The following is a 19,471-nucleotide window of genomic DNA, read 5'->3' on the forward strand; positions in this document are numbered from 1 at the left end:
CAAATACACTTCAAGAATACAGAATGGTTCTCACATATTAAAGATTTCAATGTAGCCTGATTGACTTTATTGACATGTCTAAAAGAAGAATGTTTTAATCAGTGGGAGTATATAACGAGCCGTGGAGGCAGAGTAAATGAGAGTTGCAGGGGGAGACACTGTCAGCTTCCACTCAAGCACAGCACAGTGAAAAAGAAGATTTAACCTCATATTTTCCATTTTCTAGTCCTTTTTGGCAAGAATTGCCAATATTGGGATGCTGACAAGGAATTCTAACCCAATGAACAGTACAAAACCACCCCCATTATGAGCCTAGAAGATGAGGAGAAGCCTGAGACCACTGTACATTCAGCTCATCTAATTAATCCCATCCAATCCCACACATTTTTTCCCCTGATTTCAGCTTAGCAAGGAGACTTTAAATTATGCCCTAAATTACTAAGAGAAAGACTTTGCCAACAGAAAGAGAATTTTCTGATCATTACTGTCTTTGAATATTCAAATTCCAATGACAGTGATTTCTCATCATAAATTCAGAGCTCTGATTTTATGCATCAATCTAATGGGTTTGGCTAATGTACATCTACCCCTGGAAAATGCAACTATTCTCTGTGAGCCCAGCAAGTTCAGTCTTTGAGCCTCTGGAAGGGTCCTAAAGCATTGTGAATCCTCTAGGTCAGTAAACATCTTCCTTCCACAGTCCCTGGTGTTTGCTTGAGAGGGAGCCTGCCTAGCCTATCAGGTAGAAACTTCCCCAACACAAACACACATTGCTCTGTGCCTATTCCTATGTCTCTTGGCTCTGGCCTCTGGGATCTTAGCTCCAAAGCTCTGGGTCATCTGTCTTTGCCTTGAAAAATAGCCTGTATTTGAAGGGAGTGTTTTTCTCCTCTTTTCCCTGCCCGTGGAAGTACAAGTGTCAAACACCTCTTTGATTCTGTACGGTCTCTATTTCTTTAAGCTTAAGTTGGTGATATTTCTGCCAGTATAATTTCTTTAAAACTTTGTGGGGGTTCTATGAATTGTTTTGTTGTTAACTCCATTCAAAAAAATTAATATCCACAAATCTCTTTGAGATAGCCAGAGCCCCTCATGAGGCTGCTATGGGATAATTCCCTTAGATTCTAAAAGCTCTATTGTTTAACAGGCAGGGTCTGTGAGGAATTGTTTAACAGGCAGGGTCTGTGAGGAATATATCCTTTAGATGCTGAGAAGTTCTTTGCTCATCTAAAAGGACCCCCGAGGCACCACCTTATGTCTTTTTTACAGTTTACAAAGGTTTCACAATTTTGCCATTGGTTTCATCTTTACCCTGAGACTATATTTTTCTGACAGGGCTCTGGATTTGATATTCGCCCCGAGGTCTTTCTTGCTCTGAGAATCTTTTGCCATCTGGAGAGGCTAGGAATGAGAATCAATTAAATTTTCCAACTCACAAAGTCATGGTTTCTCTGTATTTCTACTAAATTTTGCTTGAAAATTAAACATTTCCTTTTTTACCTCATCTCTCTCTCTCTTTCTATATCTTATGATGAATGATTAAAGGAGGCAAGTTGGCGCTTTGACTATTCTGCTTGGAAATTTCACTTGCAAATCCACCAACTCATTAGGACTGTTTTCTGTTTTCTACATCACCACACATAACTGTGTCATCAAACTTTTTTGCAATCTCTTATAATAATATTTTTACTGACTTTCCAGCCTTCATCCATAGCCTCTTCAAAGTCCTTTCCATCTTTCCTAACAGAAGCCTCAAAACACTTCCATTTTCCACCTGCACCCTAATCATAAAGACAATGACACATGGTTAAAGTTTTTGGTATGGGAATACCCTGCTCCTGGTGCCAAATTCTATTACGATGATCTATTGTTTTATTAAAACCACCCATATAACCTTGTGTCATTAAGCAACAACCATTTAATATGCTCATGAATTGTGTGGGTCAGGAATGTAGGAAGAGCACAGCAGGGATGGCTCTTCACTTCTCATGATGTTGGGGCCACAGCTGAGAATATTCAATTGGCTTGGAGTGACTCAAACAGCAAGGCACAGAAATCATTTGAAGGCTACTTTAATTATATGTCTGACACCTACACAGGGGTGATCTGAAGGTTGAGCCCAGTTGGAACTGTTTACCAAATACCTATGCAAGATTTCTCTATGCAGCCAGGGCTTCATATAACTTAGAAGCTAGGTTTCAAGAGGAAGCATTAGGAGAGGAGACATTTCAAGAGACCCAGACAGAAGCTCTAAGATTTTTCTGACCTACCCTTTGAAGCCATGCAGTCTTAACTTCTACCACATCTTATTGTCCATTGTAAACTTAGTTCTTTTGTATTTTATTGATTTTTTTTTTTTTTTGTAAATAGATTCAAAGTAAGGCTCTGAGTCCAGCCCAGTTTCAAGGGGATAGAAATCAGATTCCACCCGCTAATGTGAAAGTAAGAAGCCCACGTAACCAAACAGGTCAGATGGAGATATTATTAGACGATCTTTGGAAATATGTCATAGACTATTGAATTAAACTACTGAACAGGAGAAAATGTGAGAAAAGTAAATGCCATAAGCTTATGAAGAGAAGAAAAGCTACCATAGAAACTAAAATAATAAAGTTTAGTATTTTTAGAGACTCACATTCCCTATGTCTTCCACAATGTTTCATCTTTAGAGAATAGAGGAAAATAACATCTGGGGCCACCACAGAATAATATTCAACATTCTGTATCCCAAAGCACCAGGTGAATTTTGCCTTCAGTAAGAAACAAAGAAATATACGTTGAGCTAGAGTAAGACAACTCCTGTTTTCTCTCCTGCTGCTGGAGTGATAAAAGGAGGCTGGTTTATCCCACATTCAAATGGCAGGCGGCACTTCAAGACCCAAGCAAGATCAGAATGAAGTCCTTGGGAAAAAGGAAAATGAAGTTGTTTGATCAGGCGTGGGTCTGATCAAGATGCTGTAGAGTAAAAACAAAAGCACGCAGGGGATTAGGGAAGCGCTGGGCGGGATCATCAGCCATGAAAACACCCAGATCGCAAATTACGGAAACACAGTAACACTTTGGTTTAACATTTCTTAAAGTGGGGGCTCCTGGGTGACACAGTCAGTTCAGAGTTCTTTTCTTGATTTCAGCACAGGTCATGATCTTGGACTTGTGAGATGGAGCCCCACGTTGGGATCCCTGCTCAGCAGAAAGTCTGCTTGAGGATTCTCTCTCCTTCTCTTTCTACCCTCCCCAAATAAATCAATAAATCTTAAAAACAAACAACAAAAACAAAAAAACAAAAAACAAAAAACATTGCCTAAAGTGTCTATTGGTTGGGACGCCTGGGTGGTACAGTCGTTAAGCGTCTGCCTTGGGCTCAGGGCGTGATCCTGGCGTTCCTGGATCGAGCCCCACATTGGGCTCCTCCGCTGGGAGCCTGCTTCTTCCTCTGCCACTCCCCCTGCTTGTGTTCCCTCTCTCGCTGGCTGTCTCTCTCTATCTAATAAATAAATCTTTAAAAAAAAAGTGTCTATTGGTTGATACTTTTAAACCTTTAAGAACAGATCGCAAATGGATGCAGTGGAGAGGCAAAGGAATTCTCAATATGAGAGAAGTTTGTTTGCCTAAATGTAACTTATTCCAAATCTTACTATCCACAGCTGGTTTCTGAGGGCTGCCCTCCTTAATTCCACCTCCATTTTCCCCTGACCAAAAATAGTTTGAATGAATGTTTCAATTACATATCTTTCCCAAGGATAAGCCTTGGGAGACCAAGGATAGAAGGAGAGGCTGCTGGGACGTTATGGAATAATCCAGGAGAGAAGGTAGACCCAATAGGATTCGCTGATGGATTTTATGTAGGCATGAGAGAAAGAGAGGAACCGAGGATACCCAAAGCTTTTAGTCTTGGCAGGTGGCAGGATGGAAGTACCAGCAGTCATGTAAGAAGGACAAGGGTGGATTTGTAATTGTACTGCATATTTAATTACTCAATTGTTTACTCAAATTTCCCAACCTGGTGTTTCCATTGAACACAAATGATGAAAGCTGGATTACATAACAGAGGTCAAATGGTTTCTCTAAATCTAGAGCCACATTTTATCTGAGGAAGAAAGCTTCACCAGTCTTTCAGTCCCCACATTTTATGCCTAATAACTGGTTAATGTCTGACTTCAAACTCATGGGACTCACACTTAGGCTGACCTCATCAGAACTTCCCATCAGTAACTATTTCTCTGCTAGTTATCTTCGAGGCTAGCTCTCACTCCATTCTTTATACTGAAAAGTTGATGATGACGATCAGAGGAAAGCCCAGGTGAATGAGAATTTGGCCATTGAAACTGAGGATTTTTTTTGCCTTTTGTGCATGTTTATTTCTGTAACGAGAATCCCAAAGTCTTTGCTGGCCACAGTACTCTGTTTCTTTTTCCAAAGAGCCTTACATCTCTGAGATTACAATTGGATTTTTGTTTCATTCGGATGCCAAAACTGAAATGTTTACAAAAGAGCCTCTCAAAGTATGCGAGATAGATAAGTTAGCTGAGTTCACAAGTTCCAGCAGCACGTAAGCATGACTATGCCAAAGAAGATGGTTAAAAAAAAAATAATACCCCCCAAACGCTATTATTCTCATAAATGTGTACAGTAGATCAAAAGCATTTTTATCAATAAACTAATTGTAAATGATCTGTTCTGCCTCTAATGAAGGAAATGTTTTGTTCCTAACAGCATCAAATAGTCATCAAGAATTTTATTAAGGAGATGGTTATTACTTCCACAAGGTACTCATCAGTATTTTAAAAATCATGTGCTCCCATATGAACACCAATGTTCATTAGAGTAGGTTCACATGGAAAAGGAAAAGGAAGAATTTGCTGGTATCCGTAGCTTCTATAAAGGTCACACCGCTGAGTACCTTTGATACTAGGTCTGCAAAGCCATGTGGATATAGATATGGGCTGATGAATATCGTTTTATTCCAAGTCCTACTGTCCACAGCTGGTTTCTGAGGGCTGCCCTCCTTAATTCCACCTCCATTTTCCCCTGACCAAAAATAGTCTTGAATGAATGTTTTAATTACATATCTTTTCCCAAGGAAAAGCCTTGGGAGACCAAGGATAGAAGCAGAGGAATCTGTTGGGATGTTTTGGAATAATCCAGGAGAGAAGGTAGAACCAACAGGATTTGCTGATATATTTTATTTAGGCATGAGAGAAAGAGAGGAACCGAGAATGACCCAAAGCTTTTAGTCTTGGCAGGTGGCAGGATGGAAGTACCAGCAACCATGTGAGGAAGGACAAGGGTGGAGCAGGTGTGAGGGGGACGGAAACCAGGAATTGAGTTGAGGACATGCTGAGTTCCATAAGCTCATGAACGATCAAGTAGAGAGCGTGAGTAGGCTGACATCCAATAAGTTTGGGCCTTATTGTATTTTCTCTTTTCAGAGTTGCCTCAGTGCCCAGAAATCATAGTTCAAAATATCTTTAATGATACTTAAATTTCCTCAGGAATAAGGAAACAATCCACTTAGGTTGTGTTCTTATTGTTAAACAAAAGCTCTGGGTAATTCCAAGCAATGGGAAACATTATCATAATGATGACACTGGTACTTCCAGTAATAATAACCATGACTTTTAAAGCATGTGATGTGTGTATTGCATTGAAATCATGTCTAATTCAACAGCTCCTCAGGAAAGTATTAAGATGCAGAAAATAAGTCCGAATCTTGTCCAAAGACACAAAACTATAAAAAACAAAATAAAACAAACAAACAAAAGCCACAAAGCTAAATGAGTGGTCAAGCCATGATTTGAACACAGTTTTGCCCCATGTGGTCCAAAGTCCCTATTCTTATTCAAAGTAACACCGAAATGCAATTTGGAGGCCCAAGTCCTAGGCCAGAATCTTCCATCACTTACTAAGAGGCCTCTGCCAAAAGTGACTTTTTAAGAGCTGTAATCTAAACACATCTGCAATGGATATAAACATACCTAGTTCTTTGGTTTTCTGGAGACTATGTACATTAAGACATACAGAAGTGCTTTGAATTTCTTTTAGCACTAACACATCTAAACCCTATTCACTGAATTCATTGACCTAATCGGCATTGCTCTTGGTGATGCCAACAGCAAAATACTTCTCAGATGAAACATCTATGTCTGGTACCACAAGGACTTTGTGTTGTAAAGAAAAGAAACTTCAGAATAGCCAGCTCCTTTTGCCTTATTGGACAGAAGAGTGGAATTATACATATCATATATATATGTGTGTGTGTGTGTATATATATATATATATATATATATATATATATACACACACACACATGCTTAGCAGAAAGACAGAAGAAAACCAGCTGGTTGAGGCGTAAAATTAAATATAAAGTAATAACACTGACTTAAAGGAAAATACATTTATTTTCAGAGAAAGATTTAAACCAATTTTTAAAATGATCAAGGGAAACGTTCATGCTACTGATGATTTGTAAATTAAAGAAAACTAGAAGCCCGGTGTGATAAAGTTAACATACTTTCTTCTATTACTTATGGTAGAATACCCTAGAGCAATCTTAAACCTGAGGAACCAATAACTCAGCTGGAAATTTAAAAAATGCATGAAAATAAATGCAAAGGGAGGTCCTTAGCTTTAAAAAGACTACAAAGGCTTTAAGTTAGGAAAGCATAAAAAGACAACAAAATTAGAGCTAATTATGGGTATAAAAGTTATTGCTTCCTAAAGCATATGTGGTAGTTTAAAATATTACTTTAAATTATGATTTAGAAATTTGTTTTCTAAAAAGCTCTTGGTGCTTATCTGGGGCTTCTCTTTGAAAGTTCTCCAAGCATATCCAGGGACAGAAAAGACTGCTTACACACCTAGCTGCTGAACCCTTGTCTAGCGGGCACTTGGCCTCTGGGTAGCTTCCAAAGAAGACTTGTCTGACATCTTGTTGTATAATCTTAACATTTATTTTTTGCGAAGTAGAATGCAAATAAATTGTCTCTTGAGCATGACAGGCCTAGGATAAATTTGGCCTATTAATCATATAATTGATTCAATTTGCCTTTGATTACTTGGCTGGCATTCTCACAGAAAAGAAGTCTAGTAAGCGAATAACCCAGTGCTAAAAAAATTCTTGCCCCTTGATACGGAGCAAGCTGACAGAAACAATACTCCCAAAGTGCTCATATTATGGTAAAGTGGTATCAAATCTAGAAAATCGGTTATTGGTATTTGCAAATTATCATTTGATGATGATTGTGATGATTTTGCTAATATTTATTGTGCTGAACCAACCCCTTCCATCTGCCCCAACAATACGATGTATAACTACTGTTCTCTTTTTACTAATGGACAAAGTTAAATATCAGTTCAGTTTCTATAGGGATCTCTGAAAAATGAGCTAAAAATAGCAGGCAATTAACGTTTTGGCTATTCAGTTGCAGAAAATAGAGGCCAGCTCTGGCTCACTTAAGCACAAAAATTAATTATTGGAATGGTCTTGGGGTATTCATTTAGTTAAGTGGAAAGCTGGACAATTATTTCTGGAAAATAAGGTCTTTGTTTCAGAAAATCTTCAGGAAGAAGAGGAAATGGCCATCTGTGGGTCATGCTCAACCTTGGGGAAGGAGGAGAGCAGAGACCTAGTTCTGGGATGCCGTCAGGGAAACAAGATGATGGTACCCACCTCCTACACTCTAGCACGTTCTCAATGACAAGTTCTGTCCTACCTCAGGGCCTTTTTGACTTGCTGGTCTCCCTGCCCGGAATGCAGATCTTAGCATGGCTGCTTCTATCACACCATCTAGGATTTAGCTAAAAGTCTTCTGTACAGAGAGTTCTTCCCTAATTTTCCAATCACAAAACCCCCTTAATTTGCTTCACTGCACTTACCAACACCTGACTTATATGCTGTACTGGGCCACAAACCCCACAACGATGGGGACAGCCAAGGCGAATGAATGTCCAAGGTGAATGAATGAATGAATGAATGAATGAATGAATGAGAGAACATGTTAAAGAAATGAACTATCAAGGCCACTGGATATGTTTAATGACAGCTTTGCTGACTTCTTGGCCTCCTCCTTGGTGTCTTTCCCCTACCCCAATGGGCATAAAGAGAAGTTTTGAAGCCCATGCTTTTTCCCGCTCTCTGGAGACTGTGGGTAAAGCTTGCCTCTGGGGTTCTATCTGTGCCAGGAGTCTGTTACAGCTGACAATGGTGCTGATGATGGGCCGTGGCACTGAGCTTGGAACCTGAGCTCTGGCTTTGCCTCCTGGTATGTCCCGAGGTAGTCGCTCACCCCTCCGACGAAACAGATGTCTCTTCACTAAGGTGAGGCAAGGAGACTGACCCTGTGGCTTCTGGTTGGCGGTTGGCAGCAGTACAATGCCCCAGGGTTGTATTTTGTGGAGCTGTAGTATTGTTATTTTGTTTTGTTTTGTTTTCATCCTGAAGTACAGTTATTCCCCAGCAGTTATATGTAGAAAAATATAATATTATGAGTTAATTTCCAATAATGTCTACTTCGAAGCACAGTTAGGACGTGGTATTGGTGTTTGGAATTATGTTTGTGTGTAGGTAGCTTATGCAATCTATTATTGTAATTCAGGAGAGTAAAGAACTCTTCTCAAAATGTGTGTTTTAAAACGGGGAGCTTTGGGACTAGAGGCTGGGGAACCAGGTGACTTCTGCAGGGAAAACACAAACTACTTCTTTTGCAAGGTCTCCTCGGCCTGGCTTCACGGTCCCATCTACTGCAAATTCTCAGATCAGACACATCCCCATGCAAAACAAATGCACGCATGCCTTCCAAGCACAGACACCAATGCTGCCCCAGGGGAGCTGTAACTCTGGGCGGCAGCCCTCGCCTTTGCACTGCTTCTGGAAGTAGATCTGTCAAGATGCAAGGGCCATGTCATAGGAGAAGGAGGGAGAGGGTGATAGCAGGAGAATTGGGCCAGCTGATGGTGAAATTCTGCATGATATCACAACAGCTGCTTCTCCAATCTAGATCCCCATCCTCATTCTCCCTCCACCACTGAAAGCCATTGTTCGCTCTGAACTTCAACTACCATCGGGATGTTTATCACCTCTTTATATTTTTTATATTCAGATCCCTGGCTTGTTCTCTGGGTAGGGTAAAAGTTTTGGCTCTCCTCCAATCTATTCTTCATTCAATGCCAGAATCTTCTTTCGGGACCGTAAGTCTTATTTTATCACTTTCTCAAAACCTTTGTAATGCTCCCTATAGCTGGGGTGAAGTCCAGTCTTACTTAGATAGCAAATCCTGCCTAACTCTCTGGACGTGACCTCCTGGTGTCAGATGTGAAGCCAAGCAGAGCTCAAAGTCTGTAGTTACTTGTAATGTGGGACACACTCAACATGGTTTTCTGTAGGAAAAGGATTCAGCTGGCTATAATTCCTCCGGCGGTGATATGTCAGTCCCCCACCCACCCTGTGGCCTCACACTCTTCTCTGACAAGCCAGTGGTAACCATGCGGACTATGCAGAGATTTCTATTCCTCTTTTGGCTCCCAGAGGGTGCTAATAATTCGTGAAATCACCCAAGGGAAGGACACTGAGAAAAAACACAAAAACAAAAACAAAGCATCTTATGGATCTGCCCCACATAGATTACCAGCCATACACTGTTTACAAACATGATCTCTACTGTTGGACTGGCCTGGAGGAGTGGCATTGACTATCACTTGAAAATGCATGCTTGCAGCTGGGGCTGGGGCTTTGCTTGTCAGGAGACAGTCCCATTATCGTGGTACTGACTTGCTGTGATTTGATTTGTGCTGTGTGTGAACAGGATTCTTAGGTCATGGGAATTGCTTGATAAAGACTTGTTGGCCATTGACTGATAGGAAGTAAATAAAGTGCCTCATGCAAGAAGAGGTTCTTTCTCAAAACATCTCCCCAACTGGTGATGTATCTGAAACATCTCAATGTACACCTTTTATCACATATTTAATACTTAATTGTTGAAAATAAAGACTCGGTGGTATAAAGCTCTTATCCTTCAGAAATGCCAAGTATAGAGTGAAATGTATTAATTCGTCTTTGCCTAGAATCTTTTCATCTGGGGACCTTCCTTCTCCCCACTCCCGTGGTGGAGCTGTGAAACAAAGGACCCCAGGAGCAGTCTCTCTCAACACAGGGCTGGTTCCGAGGTCCAGTTAGTTCTTTCCTAGAACTGGAGCCATTGCTCATTTTAACCTAGCAGCATATGTAACAAGTCTGCCTGGGAATGCAGTCAACCCAGGGAAACCAAAGCAGAGTAAGCTAAAGACAAAGAAAACTACTGCCATTATTGACCTTTGGGTTCTGGCCTTACTGGAAGCCCGCAGCCTTTTTTATTTTACTTAAGCTAGTTTTATTTGAGCTTCTATCATGTGCAATCAAAAGTAAATATTCAATACTAGCTAACAATTATGGAGAAATAACATTTACTTTAAACCACTCTCATTTCCACTCTCATTTCTGTTATGATATGAAAAGGGCTTACCATAGAATAGGCATGGACTGAAGCATTTGAAATGTATCGATTACTCCTTAATATATATTATCTGATACTACTATTCCCTGATACACAGAGATTTACTGAACTGCACAATCTCACACAACTAGGCATTTTCAGAACTGTAATTCTTTCTTGCTCTTCACCATTATGCAAATTTGCCTTCCTGAATGCCATCCAAACACTGACCCTTTTCCAGAAGTGGCAAGAATTTTCCAACTCTTCTATACCCATGTTCCATAAATGCATTCCTGGAGGAGTGTGTGCTCTCCGGAGTTCATTGTATCTGGGTTGAAGCTCTGACTTTGTCCTTTAGTAATTTTATTACTTGAAGCCATGTCTCATTTTCTTTTTCTGAAAAACATGCCAGAAGACCAGCACCTTCCTCCAAGTGTTGTAAGGTCCAAACGAGCTAAAGTATGTGAAGCATAGTGCACGCAGCTGTGGACACATAGCTAGTGCTCGGGAAATGGCACCGTCAGGACTAAGACCACTCCTTTTGCCTGCAGAGCCCGTCTCTCTGGTACCATCTACACCACCAGCTCACGCTTTGGATACTGTTAGAGTTACTCTGGACCAGCATAAACTTGCTCCTTCCAGAAGCTTCCTAGTCCATTTTTTCTCATTTCAATCAGACATCACAAGAAACTTCAGTCACTGTACTTGCTAGAAGAATGCCCTGGAATGCTGCCCACGCATTAGTCATGCCCATCCGTGACTGCTCAGAGGGGCTAAAACAAGGAGTTCGCAGCTGGAGAACTCCTCTCGCTGTGCTTTATTTGAGATGCTGTTTCCCTTTTGCCCATTGGACTTAGAAACATGCCAGGAGAGGTCACAGAAGCCAAACTCTTTCAGGAAAGGAGAGCTTAATAGGGTTTCCCAATCTTCATTCAGGTGCTAATACCATGGGAAGGCAGGTCAGACCCAACCTGATCCGTCTCTTCAAGTGTAGAAAATGGGGCCATTTTTCTAAGGGTTCATAGGTTCTAAAGTGACCTCGTCTGTGTTTTAAGTGCAGGATACAACAGGAAGAAGGAAACTAAAGAAAAATTTAGTCAGAATAAAATGATACAACTTTGGCTGGATCGGTAAGAGCCCGGTAGACACACAAGGAAGGGACATCAGGCTCCACCCTTCCTCTTGCTGCGCTCCAGCTATCCCTGCCGTGTTCACAGATCCTCTCCCACTGCTGCCTACGCGAGTTACTTACGGTTCGCAGACTTTGCTCGCTTCATTATTCTGTTTAATGCATCTTTGCAAAGGCATTCAAAGAGTGCTTCCACAGCTCAGGGTGCACCTGCTCCCACAGCTGTAATACCTCTGCTGCGGGGCCGCAACCCCACCCCCCCACTCCAGGGGCTTCTGGGATTGATGACCCACTTCCCTTGGCGTCAGGCACTTCAATGTCAGAGCGACGCCGTGTGCTGAGGTTCAAGAGACACCGGCCCGTCGTAAGAGTTATTTATTCTTTTTCTGATTCATGTTAATGCATCTAGAGTTTGAAGACTAACTTCCATTAAATCTGTGAAGAACTCAGACTAGGGGCGCCTGGCTGGCTCAGTCCTGGAGCATGTAATTCCTGATTTACTGAGTTGGAGCCTCCCCATTAGGTATACAGATGAAAAATATCAATTTTATTATATTAAATATTGTATTATATTATTAAATTAATCTATAACTACATATTTATAGAATACAATTATATATCAATTATGTAACATAATTAAAATATAAAATAATTATTCCATTATTAATATTTTATTATATTACATAGAATAATGATTCAAAAAATACTTCTCTAAAACATATGTATTTAGTGATATTTCTGAAAATAATTTAAATTCTTACTCCCCTTTCTATTAATTTCTGTGATTAATACCAATATCACTGACATATTGAAGACTTTAAAATTTTTTTCCTCTTGGGGTGCCTGGGTGGCTCAGTGGGTTAAGCGACTGACTCTTGATTTCAGCTCAGGTCATGATCTCAGGGTGGTGGGTTGGAACCCACACTAGGCTCCATGCTGGGTGTGGAGTCTGCTTAGGATTCTCACTCTTTCCTCTCCTTCTGCCCTCCCCTAGCTCATGCTCTAAATAAATATTTAAATAAATAAATAAAATCTTTTAAAAATAAAAAATAAAAAACCATAAAAACGTTCCTCTGTACCTCCAAATGCTTTTAGTGCAGGCCAACAATGGACCTTGGCGCTATTGACACTGGTAATGAATCTTGCTAGTTTATTATGCTGACATAAAGTATTTGTGTATAAAGTAGATGTTGAAAGATTTATGGATGTGAGTTAATGAGCAAACAAGTGAACTAATGGCCATCTAAATGGATAAACAAATCAGTGGAAAGGGTATCATCCCAATAGCAGCCCACACTATGGGCCAGGTGCTGCGTTAATGGCATACATGGCTATTATCTCAGTCATTCCTCACGTGAACCTTATGAGGTAAGCAAATGTAATTGTGTCTCAATTTACAAATAAAAGAAAAAAGCCCAGTTCATTTAAGTTACTTGCAAAATGTCACTTAGCCAGAAAATGGACTTTGACCACAAGATTGGTCCAGCTTGAGAAATCTTGTTTTGTTCTACCACTTTAGTGTTTTTCCCAGTGTCGAATCAAGATGCACATCCCCCCACTTCCCACTTCCACACCAATGCAGAGTGACTGTGTGTCCCCGGAGGCACTGGGAGAATAGTACAAGGCAGCCAGGGTCAGGGTCAATTTCCTTCAAAGCCTCATGTTTTACTTAAAAATCCACATCAATTTGCCCTATATTCCAAAGTGTGGATGCATTTTATTACTATCAAGAGAATGTGGTCTTGCTGTTGCTGTTGGTATTTTCCCTCTAGACGTTCTAATAAAGATCAATGTCCCCTTAAAAAGAACCAAATTTACATGGTGGCTCTACAGACCCCACTCACACCAGCTGGATGCACTCCAGGTTGAGAAGCATGCCGTGCACGTGACAGATACATTTGGATAGAGGTCAAGGAACATGGTAGTATTTTCTAGGGGTAACTGGCCCCTATGAGTTCCACACTCAGGGGCTCTTTATAAGTGAGACACAGCCCAAAAGCCCTGAGATCCCAAAAAAGACAAAACAGCACAAAAATGGGAGATGAAATGAAATAGGAGATGAGTGTGAAGTGTAGGACAAAAAGATTTTGTTGTTGTTGTTTGTGGGAGTCACTGTCCTCCTCCCAATGCCTGATGGGTCCTTCCATGTGGAGGGGCTCCATTAATGTGAACTTCCCACCTCTCTCCTTCCCCAGGAGAGGAAAACTCTTACTGATAAGGTCAAGAGAGGAACTGGACACATATAGCTCTACCACTTCCCTTCCGTTTGCTTTCCAGAGCTGCTGTGCCCAGGAGGCATGGGTCCTAATCTGGCTCACCTGCTATAAGTGCCACAGTGACAAGTCTACCTGTGTGGGGATACCTGTGATGGTCCAGTCCTGCTGTGACTGGCGGGTATATTTATCTAATTCTGGGGTTCAGTTCAGCAAAGCTTATTTGCCTCCGGACATATGCTACCTTCTACAAAATTGGCATTATTAGGCATTAAAATAGCATTTTGGTCTGCCTTTGATTTTATTTCCCAGTTGGTTCAGAACTCAGGTGAGAGAGAGAGGGGTACTAGTCATTGGGCACCTTTAGAGGCCCAGCTTTTTTTTATGCAGGGCCAGAAACCTTCAGAAAGAAAAAAGTGGAATCGTTGAATCAAAATAGCACAGAGAGATATGGGTGAGCTCAAGGCACATGGCTTTGGTCCCTGAACTTCAGTATGTAATATACGAGTGGGATGTTTAGATGTTGCAGTTTGAGAGACTCATATTAGCCGCATAAGATTGGCCGCAGCCTGAGTCTGCAAGTGACGTTTCACTATAGAGATCTGGTGAATGGATCTAAGTTTGGTTGTGTGTCATTTGAAATTCTCACCTTGGCAAATCGCTAAAGCTGGATGGTGGCTCAGTTCACAGACAAGTGGGTGTCTTGATAGAGTTAGTGTTATGGACATTAGGCCTAAAACAAGTACCTTGCAGGCCTTACCTGCGTTGAGAACATTCATCAGAGGTTCAGGTGCCAGGGATCAAACCAGATGTTGACTAGGAAGGTGGCCTTCGCAAGGAATAGTCTATTACCTGACTCAGAAATATATGCAAACCTTTTCTTATGCTTTTCTTAAGATAGTACAACTGAGGCAAAGATCCATTATAGGAAAGAGTATCTTTCCACATATGGGCCTTTTAGGCATTAGTGCCATTTTCAAAATGCAAGCCCATCAAAGTCTCCATGATCTACAAAGCATTAGTGAGAATCAAGCTCAAACTTTAGCTCTGAGGCTACGAATCCAGTGCTGGGCCAGTTGCCCCAAATTCTATTCTGCTTTTAGAGCCAGGGAAGAAAACATGGCAAGACCAATCTTGGATTTCTGTGCCTTCTCCACAAGCTCAGGAGTTGGGAAACACTCCAAATCAAAGGTAGCATATAAGTAAAAATAAGGTATTCATTCCAGCAAACAGCATCTGTGTTATAGAAGGGAGACCCCGCCCCCAATGATCTGGTTAGATTATTACCACTTCATCTGGATTATTCTGAAGGAAGTAGGGAAAGAACAGAAAGAAAACAAACCTTCAATGCACATCCCTCTATCACACAGGAGGTGTAGAGACAGAACAGTAGCAGGGCTTGGGGAGCATGTGACCACTTGGCTCTGAATTTCAGAAGCAATGAGGAGCACTTTGAGTTCAGTAATCAGGAAACAGCGTTCCCAGATAAAACACATGTGAAGTTGACGGTACCCATCTCTGGGAAGTAGTTTTTATAGGCCTATTCTATGTCATAGTGAGAGGACTGAAGAAGCCCACCAGTATGCTTTGAATTGCATCTCCTCTCAAATTCGTACATGGAAGTTCTAATCTGTGGTATCTCAGAATAGGACCTAACTTGGAGATAGGGCTTTTACAGAGGTAATCAAGGTACAATGATTTCATTCGGATGGGCCCTAATCCAGTATGACTAGTGGTTTTACAGAAAGGAAATTTAAAGACATACAGGCATCATGGAGAATGCCATGTGAACATGAAGACAGCCACCTACAAGCTGAGGAGAGTGGCCTGGAATAGATCCTTCCTTAACAGCCCTGAGGACTCTACGAACACTTTGATTTTTGACTTTTAGCCTCCAGGACTGTGAAACAATAAGTTTCTGCCATGGGAGCACCTAGTTTGTGGTACTTTGTTACAACAAGCCTGTCAAAATAATACACGACTCACAAGCGTGTGTGGACATTAAGCCACCATGTCAAGCCCACATTCCATCCAGTTTCTGAGGGCTGAGAAATAAAAATTAGGAAGTTTTGGATAAAGAAAAAAAAAATCAAATTAAACCTTGAGATTAGAGCCCCCACCATTGCAAATTTCTGAGCTTTTCAAAAAGGTAGCAGTTTCCAGGGCAGTCCTGTGAATATGTTTGTGTAAAGAGATTTCCTAGTAGATACGGTAAGGGCAGAGAGTACCTAGGTTTACTTCCTGCTAAGAAAGTTCTCTCAATTCAGCTTAAGTTCACAGTTTAAGCCTGGTTGATCACTGGCTTAGATGGACAACCATTGTGGAAAAGCTAAAAACCAAGATTTGCTCCTTCTACCCTCATTTTGAACTTAAATTATGATGATGGTGACGATGATGTACTTTACCTGCAAGGTAGTTTAAAGTTTCCATAACAAATTAACAACAGAAAAGGATTTATATTCCAGTTTGAAGCATCTAATATTGACATATACTTACAATACAAACTCTTTGAAAATCATTGATAGGTCAATTTGCAGGTACCTGGACATAATTTAGCATCTCAGAAATATAATAGGGAATGAAATTTTAGCCTTGGGTAATAAGTACTCATTGGATTTGATATGAATAATGTACTGTTCTGACCCATCCCAAAACCCTCTGGGGGAAGGGGGAATCTGCAACCACTTCCAGAGGATCTGGAAGAGTAACCAGGGGCAGTGGTTGGTATTAGGAAATAGACTCAGGGATCAGTCTCACTTTTCAGGCCACACAGCAGCAGGAGTAATCCAACCTCTCTAGATTACTCAGAAGGCACTATTTAAGAAGCCAGAAACGAATTCCATTAAGAAGAGACTGTCTTCAAGTGACTCTATTACTGAGAGACAATTAGATTAGACATGCTTCTCTGATCCTCTCCACAAAGCAATGGTAACACTCTTCCCAGGAAGCTAAATTGCCTCTGTCACCCTCCTATGTGTGCAGCAGCTGCTTAAATTCACAGCTGAGTTTTAAAGAAGAGTTATAAGATCCTCAGAATTGCCTGTGATCGATAAAAGGGGACATGAGCCACATCTCTGGAATTGCTGTGCCCAGATTGAAGCACACCTCAAGAAACATATGAAAACATCTTTTAATGCAAAGTCCTCACTACTCAGTGAACCTATTTGCTTCTGGTTACAAGTGTTCATCTCAAAGAGACATGCTGAAGTCAGCAGGAGCTCTGCCTGCTGAATCCGAAAAGTTCTGTTGGCACCACTGGCTGAGCTGCCAGGGGACCTGTATAAAATGCTCTTGAAAAGCTGTCTGTCCCTTCTTTGGCCCGCCCTCCATGGAAATAGCCACAGCTTAGTGGAAGAGCATTTCACCAGTGTCACTCCCAGTGCAGATCAGAACAGAACCTGTATCTGAGAAACGCACCAAGTGTGAGTGCTTTCGTGTCTGAACATTTGGTGAGGTTGAACACGCATGTAAAGAAGGGTGGAAGAATACAAAGAGGCCATCAGCTTCCAGAATGATCAACCCAAGTCCTATCCTTTGCAGTGAAAGCAAACACATTTGGGAATAAACATGGGGGGGAAATTACATTTCAAAAATGAGTCCATGAAAATTTGCAAGTATGGATCATTCAATTATGACAATATAACAGAAAATAAACGAGGCAAGTAAATCCTTATTTGCCAGAAATCGGGATGGTCATGCCAAGCTGATTCTGCAGTTGTGGATCCACAGCGGTCTAATCACCTAAGAAGAAATGAAATTATGATTTCACTAACTATGAATCCTGATCCGAATTCTCACCCAAGCATTTTGATCATCTCATGGAGAGAAAGGTAATTAAACAATGAAAGGTCTAGGTCACTCAGTCAGTTGAGCCTCAGGCCCTTGGCTTGGCTCAGGTCGTGACCTCAGGTCATGGGATGGAGCCCTACATGGGGTTCTGTGCTCAGCGGGGAGGCTGCTTGAAGATTCTCCTTCTTCCTCTTGCCCTCCCTCCATTCAAGCTCTCTCTCATAAATAAATACATACATACATACATCTTTTTTAAAAAATGAAAGGTCTAACGAATTGCCCATTTTCAACTTTATTTTTTTTTTAAGATTTTATTTATTTATTTGACAGAGAGAGACAGCCAGCGAGAGAGGGAACACAAGCAGGGGTAGTGGGAGAGGAAGAAGCAGGCTCCCAGCAGAAGAGCCTGACATGGGGCTCGATCCCAGAACGCCGGGATCACGCCCTGAGCCGAAGGCAGACGCTTAACGTCTGAGCCACCCAGGTGCCCCCCTTTTTCAATTTTAAATGAGAAATCATTGTGAAGCAAAATTGAGTGTGTATGATAGTCCTGGGGAAACATCATTCGTGGTTTTGTTTTTTTATTTCCCTTTATATCAGCAGCATTTTTTGGTATTGTCCTCCTAGCCATCATTTTTCAGTGATAGCATAGCATTTCTTTCAGAGACATTCTTTAATTCCCCCCCCTTACCATATGGAATAGTCACTTTTTCTTTCCTTATTGTTTTCTCAGTAATATTAATACTAATGAAATTAATAATTGCAAACATGTACATACTATAATTAATATGTAAGACGCACTGTTCTAAGCACTTACATCTATTAATTTACTTAATTGATGGGAAGGAGTTTGTGAAGCAGGTGCTTTTTATCTCCATTTTGCAGTAGAGAAACTGAGGCACAAAGAATTCACCTGGCTACTGGCACAGAACAGGGTTTCTAACCCAGGCAATCTGGCCCCTAAGTCCATGCTTTTGATCATTACTTGGTCCTGACTATATCTGGACATAAAACATTTTTCTCCCCTTCCTTAAGATTGTTTTTATCAAGATACATTTTCTGAGTAGAACAAGTAGACTAGAAAATATGAAAATTTCAAAAATTATCAAAATACAATTGCTGGATTGCTTCCTCAACTGTTACAAATATCGTACAGATCATTTGCTCCTAAATCTACACATTGTGAAGCCATGTATTCAGTTAGTAAAGATTCAAGACTATCCTATCTTTACTGCATTTTGCTTTGACCAATAGAACATGACTCCCCATTTTTTCTGTTAAATATTTTTCTAATAGCTAACTCTATTGTGTCCAGCTTTAATGCTATTAGCTTAAATTAGCTTGAGTTTTTTTGTTGTTGCTTTGTGAGGGGTTTTAATATTTGCCAATTTTATATTTGTTCATTCTTTTACTTTCACCTGCCAGTGGCTTTCTGTTTTCCATGTTTCTCAGCAGATAATTGCTGAATTGATTTTAAAGGTCCAATGAATCCACATTGTTTTTCCAGTATTGTACCTCTGATACCATTCAGGATATTGTATATGTGTTATAATTAAAATAGATCTACAGATTGATTTATTTTCTTCTAATCATCATTTTGGATACCTGACTCTTAATTACTTCATAAAATTAATTCACAACTTTTTCAGTTTTCCTACGTTCTGAAATAGTTTCCATAGCATGAGACTATTCAACTCACTGAATATTTTAATAAATTCGAAGTAAAACTTTCTGGACCTAGCAAGGGGAGAGGAGGAGAGAAAACAATACTTTTTAATAAAGATGTTCAATTTCTTTCATAGTTACATGTCAATTCAGATTTTTAAAATTCTTCTTGAAGCAATTTTACAAATATATATTTGCAATAAATTGCC

This window comes from Ursus americanus, chromosome 1 (genome assembly GCF_024610735.1).
Source record: "Ursus americanus isolate L20-20 chromosome 1, mUrsAme1.1.p, whole genome shotgun sequence".
Lineage (NCBI taxonomy): Eukaryota > Metazoa > Chordata > Mammalia > Carnivora > Ursidae > Ursus > Ursus americanus.